This window comes from Petaurus breviceps, unplaced genomic scaffold (genome assembly GCF_028583685.1).
Source record: "Petaurus breviceps papuanus isolate PSGF00001 unplaced genomic scaffold, PetGlider_PUasm1.0 428, whole genome shotgun sequence".
NCBI lineage: Eukaryota > Metazoa > Chordata > Mammalia > Diprotodontia > Petauridae > Petaurus > Petaurus breviceps.
This window is the reverse complement of record NW_027186331.1, coordinates 2,175,437-2,187,293: the sequence shown is the minus strand read 5'-3', so window position 1 is coordinate 2,187,293 and position 11,857 is coordinate 2,175,437. Positions and strand designations below refer to the sequence as shown.

General features: G+C 51.3%; 1 protein-coding gene across 1 annotated transcript in view; it reads left to right on the top strand.

Moving 5' to 3' along the window:
* The window catches only part of ARVCF (ARVCF delta catenin family member), a 339,824-nt gene that overhangs the window by 136,734 nt on the left and 191,233 nt on the right, over positions 1 to 11,857 (top strand). Inside the window, exon 3 of the mRNA XM_069100847.1 lies at positions 6,242 to 6,341. The gene's annotated coding sequence lies outside the window, so the exon portion shown is untranslated. The remainder of the gene's footprint in view (positions 1 to 6,241; positions 6,342 to 11,857) is intronic.

Below are 11,857 nucleotides of genomic sequence, written 5' to 3'. Positions count from 1 at the left end.
ATGCTTGGGAGCTCACCAGGTGAAGAAGTTTAAGGGAGACAGGACCCAGGCAGAGGCCTGAGGGACACCCATCGTTAGGCCTGATGGGGGAGGACAAGCCAGCTGGGAAGGAGGCTCAGACAGGTAGGACGGAGATCCAGGAGGGAGCATGCACAAGAGGGGAACCCCATACAAAGCCAGGTTTTGGGGGGCTCACGCCCTTCCCAGTCTGGCGCTCCTAAGCCAGGGCCCAATGCTCCTCCTCCGGCCCTTGAGAGCCCGACCCTATCGGACTATTTCTTGTGCATGAAATTCCATCTCAGACCTCTCTGCCTTTGCCTAGGCTGTCCCTCATGCCTAGCATGCCCTCCCTCTTGGGAACACTAGCTCCCGGCCAGACTCAGCTCAAGTGGCCCACTCCTGCATTAAACCTTCCCTGGCCCCTACAGTTCTTACCCATTACCTCTTCCATTGAGTTGGTATAGATTGGATATTTGAGGGGCAGTGAGGCAAAGCAGAGGGGCACCTCAAAGCCATGAAGCCCTCTGTGGGACCCTGGACATACACTTCCCCTCTTAGCGAGCCAGGAGATGCTGATCCACCCTGGAGAGGGGCTCCCTCGCCTGTACCCCAGAAATCTCAGGCTGCCCCAACCCCACCAACTCTAAGCTCCCTGAGGGCAGTCACTGGCTGGCTTCTCTCCTGGTTTCCGCAATGCCAGCCACAAGGTCAGTGTTTACTAAAACTGGGACTGAATTTCTCAGCTGTGTTAACTAGCCCCTGGCTCAGAATCGCGCCCCTTTCTGAGGAGTAACTAGCAGGAAGGCCAGGAAGCCAAGGTCCACACTGTAATCCCTGTTTGACTGTTAACCACCTGTGTGACCTCGAGCCAGTCTCTTCTGGGACTCAGTTTCCCCAAACATGAAAGGGGGGCTCTAGGTCCTTTTTACAGCTACTTTGAAGACAACCCACCTCCCCCTCCCCTCACCCCTCGGAAGGGAACAGCCAACAAGCCATTAGCAATGGCGTTTGGGCCCAGCAGGGGCCCCCCTCTCCTGAGGCAGAGGGGGTACTCACTGGCTCCCTCCTTCTCCTTCGGTGGCTCCTCATTTGCATATAAAAGGAGGAGGGTAATTGACACTGTATCTTATTTATTGTTGCTTCCTGAGTCCCGTTGCTATAGTTACTGCCCAGCAGGCAGAAATAGTCGGCTGGTTTCAAAGTTATGCTAATGGTCGGATCCTTGGAGGGAAGGATGCACTTTGCTGGTAAACAATCGGTCCGTGCCGAGAACTTGACTTGGGCGGTTGTTAGGGGAGGGGCTGGGGCCAGGGGGGCCTGGCGGGGGAGGGGCAGGCCCTAGGCCCCCTAAGCTGCTTTTGTTTGGGAGGAGCCACGATTGTTTTCCCCGGGAGCTGCCTGGGGTTTGGCAGCCGGTGGGAACCCCTGGGGCGCTGGTCCCCAAACCCCGAGAAAGCCGGATCCCAGATCGCTGCTGAGGCGGACGGGGAAACCGAGGCACAGCCCGAGAGAGCCGCGTGGAGCCGGGATGTGCCTGGCTCTTTGTACGTGCTTTCGGCCCCTTTGCCTGGGAACTCCTGGAGAGGAGAGGCTGGCTTTCCTTTCCTTGTACACCCCCCACCCCCCACCTCCGGTGCTGGGCACGGGGCCAGGCACATAGTAGGCAGAGATGAAGAAAGAAAGAGGCTCCTACCTCCTTTTCTGGAGAGGCCTGGAGACTTCCAGAGGAGGGCCCTGCCACTGTCCCCTGGGCCCCTGGGAGAGGGGATGGCTTTGTTTGTGGATTTATCCCGTTAATTACTCAGACTCCCAGGGGTGAGGAAGATGCTGGAACCTTCAGGAACAGGAACCATAGCCTCCCCCTCCCTCTCCTTCCCTCTCCCCCGCCCTTTTGCCTCCCCCTCCCCTCTCTCCTCTCCCTGAGGTCACTAGGCAAGTTTCCTGGGAAGACATCTCAGATGCCTCCTTCCCCTACTGCTCAATGTCTCCCTTGAAAAATTGTTTTGTACTTTTTACATCTCAGCGTTGTTCAGTACTTAACCGTCACATCAGGCTCTCCATGCCCCATTTGGGGTTTTCTTGACAGAGATACTGGAGTAATTTGCCATTTCCTTCTCCAGCTCATTTTACAGATGAGGAAACTGAGGCAAATGGGTGGAGTGACTTGTCCAGGATCACACAGCTAGTACATGTCTGAAGCTAGATTTGAACTCCCTCTTCCTGACTCCAGCCTCAGCACTCTGTGCACTGTGGCATCACCTAACTACCCTGGGCATCTCAAAGGATCAGGGATTTAGAGCTGAAAGGGTCCTCGGAGCCCTGAGCCCACCACACCCCTCTTATTCGGAGAGAAACTGAGGCCTGTACAGGGGGATTGACTCATCACAGGTGAACAGGGACTTGAGCAGAATCCAGGGCTCTTTCCTCTGTACCATGAGGCCTCTGCTGGACTGCACAGACCCAGGACTGGGGCTTTCTCTTCCCCAATAGAACCTGAGGTCTGGAGGCCCAGGAGGCTTGCACTCGACTCTAGGATTTCACCATACTTCATGTGGTGCCTGACATGCAGGAGGCGCTTAATAAAGGCATATTGATTGATTGGTGTCTACACTGAAGCAGTGTAGTACAGGGGAAAAAAAAACACCAGAGCACAGAAGGGGCCTCAGGGATGAGTAGATGCAATGCCCCCATTTCACAGATGAAGACTAAAGAGGTGTGAAGACACGCAGTTGTAACATTTTAGCATTGGGATGACTCTTAGAGGTCACCTATTCCAGTTGTCTCATTGGACAGCTGAGGAAACGGAGGGCCAGAGAGGAAAAGGAACCTTCCCCAGGTCATTGAGTGGGTGCTAGAGTAGCCCAGGATCAGCACCTCGGCGCTGTCCCTCTCTGTCTCTTTCTGTCTCTATCTCTGTCTCTGTCTCTTTCTTCTCTCTCCCTCTTTCTCTGTCTCTGTCTCTGTCTCTCTCTCCCTCTCCTCTCTGTCTCTGTCTCTCCCTCTCTCCCACAAACACACACGCCTCCTCCTCTCTCACAGGGGGTACATTTCTTTGCGCCCCGCCCCCCTCCTCCCCCCCCCTCAGACGGCTGCCTGCTAAGCCAGTGCTGTCCTTGAGAGAAAATGTCATGTTTGTGTCTATGGTTTAATTTTAAAATGGCAGCCGTGGAAGTGCCTGATTCTTCTCCTGAATTCCCTCCCAGCCGCCTCACTTTCTGCATTCCTTCTCCAGGGTCACGGCACTGCCAAACTCCCCTTTTGGCTCAGGCTCACACTCTTGTTTTCCAGTAGCAAATTCCCTCCTTCAAGTTTCCGGGTTGGCCTCTAAATACATTTCCTAGGTCTTTGGGGGCCTGTGAGAGGTAGTGCTTGGGCCCTAATATGGGCATTATCCTCCCCGCGCTGCTGCCAAAGTCATGTAGGAAGTCGGGTACAGCCAAGAGGGCCTGATTGTGCTGGCTATCTGAGGGCCTGGGTTCAAATACTGGCTGGGTCATTTCCTATCCATATGTTGTGGGGTAGGTCACACCTCACAGCTCACTACGCTGTTGTACCTTCAGGACTGCTGGGCCTTGTCATGGGCCCTAACCCTGAACCCTAAGGCCCTCTGGGCTCTTCTGTCCTTTGCAGGCCATCCACCCTCACTTTCTTTCCTCTTAATCTCTCCCTAACTCCTTATAATCTAGCCTTACTATTTCACCCAAAATATTCATTGAAAGTTACCAGTGGTCTCTTAGTTGCTAAATCCAATGGTCTTTTCTCCATCCTTATTCTCCCTGACCTCTCTACAGCCTCTGCCCCTGGGGATCAGTCTCTCCTCCTGAATCCTCTCTTCTCTCTGGGTTTTCAGGACATCAGCTCTCCTGGTTCTTCTCCTCCCTCTCTGACTGCTCCTTCTCTGTCTCCTTTGCTGGATCCTCCTCCAGATCACGCCCTCTCACCATAGGCATCCTTCAGGGCTCTGTCCTGGGTCCTCTTCCCTTCTCCCTCTATACAACTTCACCTGGTGATCTCTCCAGCTTCCATGAATTTAGTGACCGTGTCTATGCTGATCATTCTCAAACCCACCTTTCCTGCCTCAATCTCTCTTCTGACTTCCAGTCTTACATCTCCACTGCCTTTCAGACACTTGACCTGGGTGTCCAGTAGACATATTTACCTTGATGTGTCTAAAACAGAATTCATTTTCTTTCCCCCTAAACTGTCCTCCCAGCCCAGCTTCCCTATTACTGTGGAGGGCCCCACCCTCCTCACAGGTCTCAGGCTCCCACCCAGGAGTCATCCTGGGCTCCTGACCATCTCTCAGCCCCCCATATCCAATATGGCACCAAGGCCTGTTGATTTCATGTCTGTAGCATCCCTTGAATCTGCCCCCTCCTCTCCTCTGCCCTCCCCCACCCTGCTGCAGACCCTCATTACCTTACACTGGGACTATTGCAGTAGCTGCTGGGGTGGTGGTCAGTGTGCCCCCAGCCTCTCTCCATTCTAATCTATCTTCCATTCAGCCACTAAAGAGATTTTCCTGAAGTGCAGACCCAACCTTGTCACCCCCTACCTAAAGAACTCCAGTGGCTTCCTGTGGCCTCTAGGATTGCACAGCCCTCCCCCTGTTTGGCATTCAGAGCTTTTCATAGCTCCCTCCCCCCTTTTTCCAGCCTTTTCCCACCTCAGTCCTCAACACATGCTCTTCAGGCCGGTGACCCCTGACCCCCAGCTGTTCCATGGCCCTGGGCATCCCCATCTCAGGAACACTCTGCTCCCACTGCAGACCTCCCTGGCTTCCTTCAGGCCCGAACTAAAATCCCCCCTGCTACAGGGAGGAAGCCACCCCCAAGCCCTCTTGTTCAGGGCCTTCCCTCTGGTAATTGTTTCCATTTATCCTACATGGAACTTGTTCACACAAATGTCGGTTTTCTTGTGTTCTCCCCCATGAGGCTGTGAGCTCCTGGAGGATGAAAACTGGCTTTTGTCTTCTCGGTGCTTAGCACTGGCATACAGTAGGTGCCTAATAAATGTTGATCAACCCTGACCCTACCCTTGAACCTGAGGCCCTCTGGGCCCATCATTGGCCCTCCTCCCATGTTGTCTGCCCTATTCAAATGGTAGCTCCTGGAAATCTGGCGTTTCTACCCCCATCTCTTCCCATAATGCTTAGCATGAAACATGGTAAATGCCCATTAGATGCTTCATTCCTGGAGTCTCCATTTCCTCTTCTATAAAGTGAAAGGTTTAACTCAGTGACCTCAGTTTTCCTTTTTATCTCCAAATCTTGGTGAATCTGTGACTCCGTGACCCCAGGACAATAGAATTAAGATGGCAGTGCTCTCAGAGCCCCCTCCCCCTCTCTAGGTGTCCCTCCCCCATACCAGCCTCTCTCTATGACTGTCTTTGCCATATCCTCTTCCCCCATGGAAAAGCTGCCAAAGACCCCTAAATCACCATCTGCCAGGCTTCATATCCCAGGCCCCAAAATGTGTACTCTGACTCTCCATGGGACACAAAATTAGGACTTAGCTTTTTTGAGCTAGGCATAGAACTGGGAGACAAGGTAGCATAATGGAAAGAATGCTTTCTAGTGTCCAAGCGTCTGGGTTCTAATCATGTTCTTAAGGCTTATTGCCTTTGGGACCTTAGGCAAATGACTTCACCTTCCTGGGCCTCAGTTTTCTCATCTGTAAAAAGAGGGCATTCCATGAGATGACTGCTTTAGATCTTGGGTCTTGTAACTTGGGGTATTTCCTTTTCAAATGCCCCCTTTCCCAAGTACATAATAGAGCCCGAGCCCTCCAGGCCCTGTACTTTCCTCCCCCAAATGTATCCTTAGATTACCCAGGGGCCTATAGCCAAATACTCCCCCTTACTGACTCCTACCCCATTCATGTCTTCTCTGGCCCCTACCCTGGGAACCCTTCTTGGGCATCCTTCCACACAGACTAATCACCAAGCCACCCACCAGGGCTAGACCTCACAGCCAACCACTGGACGACCAGCAAGAATGGAACATATTGACAGCCTTTGAATAGCCCAGGGGGGATTATTAACGATTGTAGACAGCTGTGCAAACACTGTATCATCTCTGCATGGTTGGCTCAATGCCCTATCCCAGGACTCTAGCCTCATCACTTAGCACCATCACAAGCACAGAAAAAAACAGAAAAAACACCACCACAATCGTTTGGAGTGCTTTTCCCCTTTCTCCAGAGAGTGACAATGTCCTCTATTCCTTCTCATTTCTTTGTAGGTCTTGTTGCTTGAAACAGTCCATAGACGCATCTGTGACTGAGAAGAAGGCCGCCATCTCCTTTGAGGAAGATGGAATTTGAATTGGATTTCTAAGTCAGGTAAGGCTCTGTCTGATCACTCTGCTCTCTGAAGAGTGAAACACATCACCTTGGCCAACAGAGCTATGAGGAAATGAGTGGTGGTGATTAGAGAGGGTTGTGTAGACCTTCGATGGAGGCTAGCTCTTGGCTGGGGACATATTGATCTTCCAAGTCAAATGGAAAGTCAGGGGGCTGTCTGTCTCCTAGCTCCCGGGTGGCTAGTAGTGTGAATGCAGACAGTCCAGTCCCATGGTGCAGGCCAGAGATGCCAGTTAGACAATAAGCATTTTCAGAATGTTGATTATGTGCCAGGCTCTGGGTGTCCAGAGCCAAAAGTGGAACCGTTTCTGCTCTTTGGGATGGGTAAGCAGTGTAGACACATGTAATCAATCGAGCGGCATTTATTGTTGCTGTTGTTCATCCCTCGTTCTGGAAGAGGCCCAGTGGCCTCATGAGTGCCTTGCCTTGACTTGCATGTGAATCGAATCAGAGAGGGGCAGAGCTGTTCCAGTTGTGAACTTTGCTCTCTCCTCTCGAGTCGTCAAGCACCTCATTAAAGTGTGTGCTAAGCACTTCTCTAAAGTACTAGAGATAGCAAGAGGGCATTTGGGTGACCCAGTGGGTAGAGCACTGCTATTGGAACCAGGATTGGACTCATCTTCCTGAGTTCAAATCTTCCTAGCTGTGTGACCCTGGGCAAGTCACGTCACCCTCTTTGCTTCAGTTTCCTCACCTGTCAAATGAGCTGGAGAAGGAAAAGGTGAACCACTCCAGTGTCTGTCAGGAAAACCCCAAATAGGGTCACAGAGAGTCAGACATGACTGAACAAGCAAAGACAAAAATGAGCTAGTCCCTGCCCTCCAGGAGTTTCCATTCAAGTAGGAGAGATAACAGGTGTCCACTAAGTGTTAGTTTGGGAGATGGCATTAGCCAAGGACTGGGGAGCTCTTCCCAGGACACCTGGGCCACAGAATCGCCCCATTAGCCAAAGGCTAAAGTCTCAGCTCCCATGTTAGACCAGGGAGTGTAGGCAGGATAATTGGTCCACGGCTTTTCAAAGTAGGGATGGGAGACTGGGCAGCAAGGGCCTTCTCCAAGTGCTGTCTTCATGTTGAATTTACCACAGCAAGAAGATTGAGGGCAGGAAGGCAGCATCTGCTGCCACCAGCCTTGATCAGGGTACCAGACTCCATCCTTCCCAGAAGCTTCTTGTAGCCAGACCATTGAAGCTGTGAGAGCTAGACCCGTTGGCCAGTGTTTGAGGCTGGCTCCTTAAGGTGTGGCCGTGAGATGATTCTCCTTGACAGAGGAGAGAAGAGCAGGTATGGATTTGTTGTGGGGGTGGGGATGTGTTTGGGTGGCTTTTCCCATCTCTCAGTGTCTCTGGGCAAGCTTTGTGTGTCAGGCTGTGCTGGGAGTTCTTGGTCCCCCAGAAGATGAAAGGTTTTGTCCCTGATGATCAGCACCTTCCCTCTTCTCCCATCTGTCACAGAGACGTCTCCCTGAAGGGGGAGCTCTTCCCATCACTGTGGACTCTCAGACAGGGGTCCCCGCACCCCAGCTGCCCCTTTCCCTTTCCTGGGATCATGCTGGTCTTCTCTGGATCCAGAGGCCCAGGGCTCCTCAGTGAGTTGTGGGGGGCCAAGAGCCCCTGGCTTCTCTGCTTTTTGGGTTCTTGTAATGAGTACTTGCAGTTTCCTGTCTTCTCCCTTTGGGGCAGGCTTTTGGTGGCCAGCACAGTGTCTCTCTGTTTCCGTCCTTTTCCAGCTTATTCTGTCCCACCTTAGTGCTGATGGCTGGGGGAGAGAGAATCAATGAGCCAGCATTCATTAAATACCTACTGTAGGGCCATACACTAGAGCTGGAAGGGGCCCTCCAGGTCATCTTCTCCAAACCTCCCATTTTACAAATGTGGAATCTGAGGCTTAGAGATGTCCAGGGCTCTGCTGAGAGTCTCACAGCTATGGAGTGTCACCAGTGGGATCTGACAGTCACATCTCCCCTCCCTCCCCCCGCCCCAGGTCCCTGGTGGTGGTGAGGAGGGAGAATGAGCTTAGCTGCTGAATTCAGCCCTGCAATAGCTCTCTCACTTCCCCCGTTGTGGGGGGGGGGGATGTTAATTGACTGAAATAACTGTAGATATTTAGGCTGGAGAGGAGAAGACCGAGGGAAAGGATAAGAGCCCTCTTCATGTACTCAGAGGGTCAGGAGGGATTATACTTCTTCTGCTTGGCCCTGAGGCCAAATTAGAAGCTGAGAGAGAGATTCTGAGTCAGTGTAAGCAACATTTTCCTGGTCATAGCTACCCCCAAATGGAATAGACTGCCAAAGCAGATAGTGAGTTTCTTATTACTAGGAAATAGGGAAGAGCTGAGTTCAAATCCAACCACAGTCTCCTAGCTGTATGGCCCTGGACAAGTGTTACCATTATTTGTCTTAGTTTCCTCATCTGTAGAATGTCGACAGCAATAGCACTTTCCTCTCAGGGTTGTTGTGAGGATCAAATCAGATACATTTGTTAAGCATTTAGCACAGCGCCTGGTACACAGTAGGTGCTCTATGAATGCTTATTTCCCACCCCCATAGGTTCAGAATTTTTTTTAAAATGATCTCTGGATTTCTCTTACTCTCTTTCATGCCCTCTATGCCCAAACCAAACTGGCTGCCTTCCCATTCCACCCTATCTTTGGCATCTCGTTCCTCACCTCCATGTCTGGAATGCACTCACTCTTCACTTCTACCTCCTAGAAGCCATAGATCATTTCATTGCTGTACTCAAGGGAAGCTAGGTAGCCCAGTGGATAGAGTGCTGGCCCTGGAAGACTCAGTCAAATTTGGCCTCAGATACTGACTAGCTGTGTGACCCTGGGCAAGTCACTTCACCTTGTTTGGCTCAGTTTCCTCACCTGTCAAATGACCTGGAGAAGGAAATGGCAGAGTGCTCCAGGTTCTTTGCCAAGAAAACCCCAAATGGGGTCATGAAGAGTCGGACACGACTGAAATGAGCCAGTAGCAACTCAAGGGCTACCTGGCATGGGAATCCTTTCTTCTTCATCCTCTGTTGGTTCTCACTCTGCCCTCAGGTTGTCTCCAGTGGATTTGTCTGTATGAGTATTATATCCCTTCCCCCACACACTCAGGGGTGGTAGAGTGTCAGATCTTGGAAGGCAGAGATTTCTTTAATCTAGTTACTACAGGCTTTTGCATGCACTGGGTGCCTATCTCCATATTTGCAGTACTGGGCATCACTGAGTGTGGGGCAGGAAGGATTTGGTTAGCATTTCTCTTTGGATTCGATGGAAAGCCTGCCACCACCATAAGCCTCCCTGTTAACATGCTGACATTCAGAAGGCTGACCCACCCCTGACCTTGCCACTGGGACAGAAAGCTAATTTACAGCAATGCCCGTGGAGCGGGGCACAGCTCCCTGGTGACTCCTGCTACAGACTTGGGGGAATAGAGAAACTGGTGACTTGTACCTCCCACTGCTCAGATCCATGTGTAAAGATGGCAGAAACTTGGCCCCTGGTCATTTGTCAGGGTTTCCTGGGCTTATTCCTGAGAGAGTGATGAGGCCCAGGGGAGCTGCCGTTGGCAAGGAAAGGCCGCCTGGGCCCCTGAGCTATGTTACTGCAGACGTGAAAAAGAAGTATTGTTTGTGGCCCTGGGATGGTGGCAGGTTGTAGGAAGGGCACAGTCTCCTCCCCACTCCAAGCCTTCTTCCATATAGCCATGGAAGAGATATGGAAGAGATGTTCTCACCGTTGCTGCTTCTCCCCTGCTCAGTAAACTCTGATGGCTCCCTATTACGTCCAGGACCTGTTATAAACACAGAGTTCTGTCTGGCATTTGGAGCCCTTCACATTCTGGCCCCTTCCCACGTTTTCAGACTTCTTACACTTTACCCCCCTCCATGCATTCTCTGATTCAGCTGTCTGTCTGTCTGTCTACTTATATGTTTTGTCTGCCCTGTAAAGTCTTTGAAGGCAGGAATTCTTTCACTTCGGTCATTAAGACCTAATGCCTGGTATATAATAGGTGCTTAATAAATGTTTGATGTCCCAGAGGAGTGTGGGGTGTCAAGGAGGAGTCTGGCCTTAGCACTGTATTGTACATAGTGCATAGCAGCTTTGGTGGGGGTTGAGGCAGACCATCTTTGACCACCCAGAAGAACTACAAATAAAAGAAAATGTTCTTCATGGGACGGGGATATGGGGTTACAGAAAGCAAAAAAGCTAGCTTTCTGTGGCCTGAGGGGTGAATGGTTGACAGTGGCTATCCATGGTGCTGAGTTCTGTGGCTGTGGCTGGGAGGGAGGCTGGCAGTCTCCCCCCCACCCTTCCTTTGCCCCTCCCCCCAGAATAGTGGATGGGGGGGGAAGACACTGTCCATGGTACTGAGCTTAAAGGTTCTATACAGAAGGGAAGCAGGCAGCCTCACCCCAAATGACAGGTGGTAGGCAGAAGGCTGCCCATGGTTGAGTACTGAATTGTGTGGCTCCAGACAGGAAGGAGGCTCCATTCTGTGGCCCCAGGGAAATGTGGGTGGCAGGGAGGTGGCTGTCTGTGGTGCTGAGATCTATAGCTCCGAGAAGGAAGAAGGCAGGCTGTCTGTCCTAGAAGAACAGGGGATATCAGAGCCTGTGACAAGGAAAGGGGCTGCCCCTGCTGCTGAGGGGTGGGGCAGGGATGTGTGTGGTCCTGGGAGAACAGCAGGTGACGACTACCTCTGGTATTAAGCTGTCTGGCCCTGAACAGAAAGGAAGCAGTGAACTTTCAGTGACTGTCTCAGTTAGCCCTGCTCTCACTTTTATACGTGGGTATCGAGTGCCATATTGAGAATGATAGGCCCATGAATGGAAACCGACATGTTTGACTATTGGAATATTGCTGGATGTTCATCCATTTATCATGGGTCTCCTCTTTGCAAAGTAATACATGCTCTCAAGTTGGTTACTTTCTGTGTGTGTATTCCATATATACGGATAAGATCTGGATTCGAATTCTGCCTCAGACACTTATGAGCTGTATAACCCTCCACAAGTCACTTAAGCCTTTTGTATCTCAGTTTCCTCATCTGTAAAATGAGAGGAATGGACTCTGGGTCCCCCAAGGTCCCTTCCAGCTTTAAATCCATACTGCAAAGAATCCTGCCCCAGATACCTACTATACGTGTGACCTTGGACGGGTCTCATACTACTTCGTTCCTTTTGGGTCTAATTTGTGATTTCATTGGTTGGTAGAGTCCATTCCCAGTGCGGAAACTTCTTCTACCAACAGAGAGCTGCAACTCATTGGTGTGCTTTAGGCTTAAGGAATTGGCTGGGGCAGCCAGGAGTATCTCACAGGCAGTATGTGGTAGCAGTTGGATTTGAATTCCAGTTAATTTGGGGTTTACTGCCTAGATTCCTTCCTTCCTTTCTTCCCTCCTTCTCTCTCTCTCTCTCACTCACTCTCTCTTCCTTCTTTTCTCTCTCTCTCCTTTCTTTTCCTTCCTTCCTTCCTTCCTTCCTTCCTTCCTTCCTTCCTTCCTTC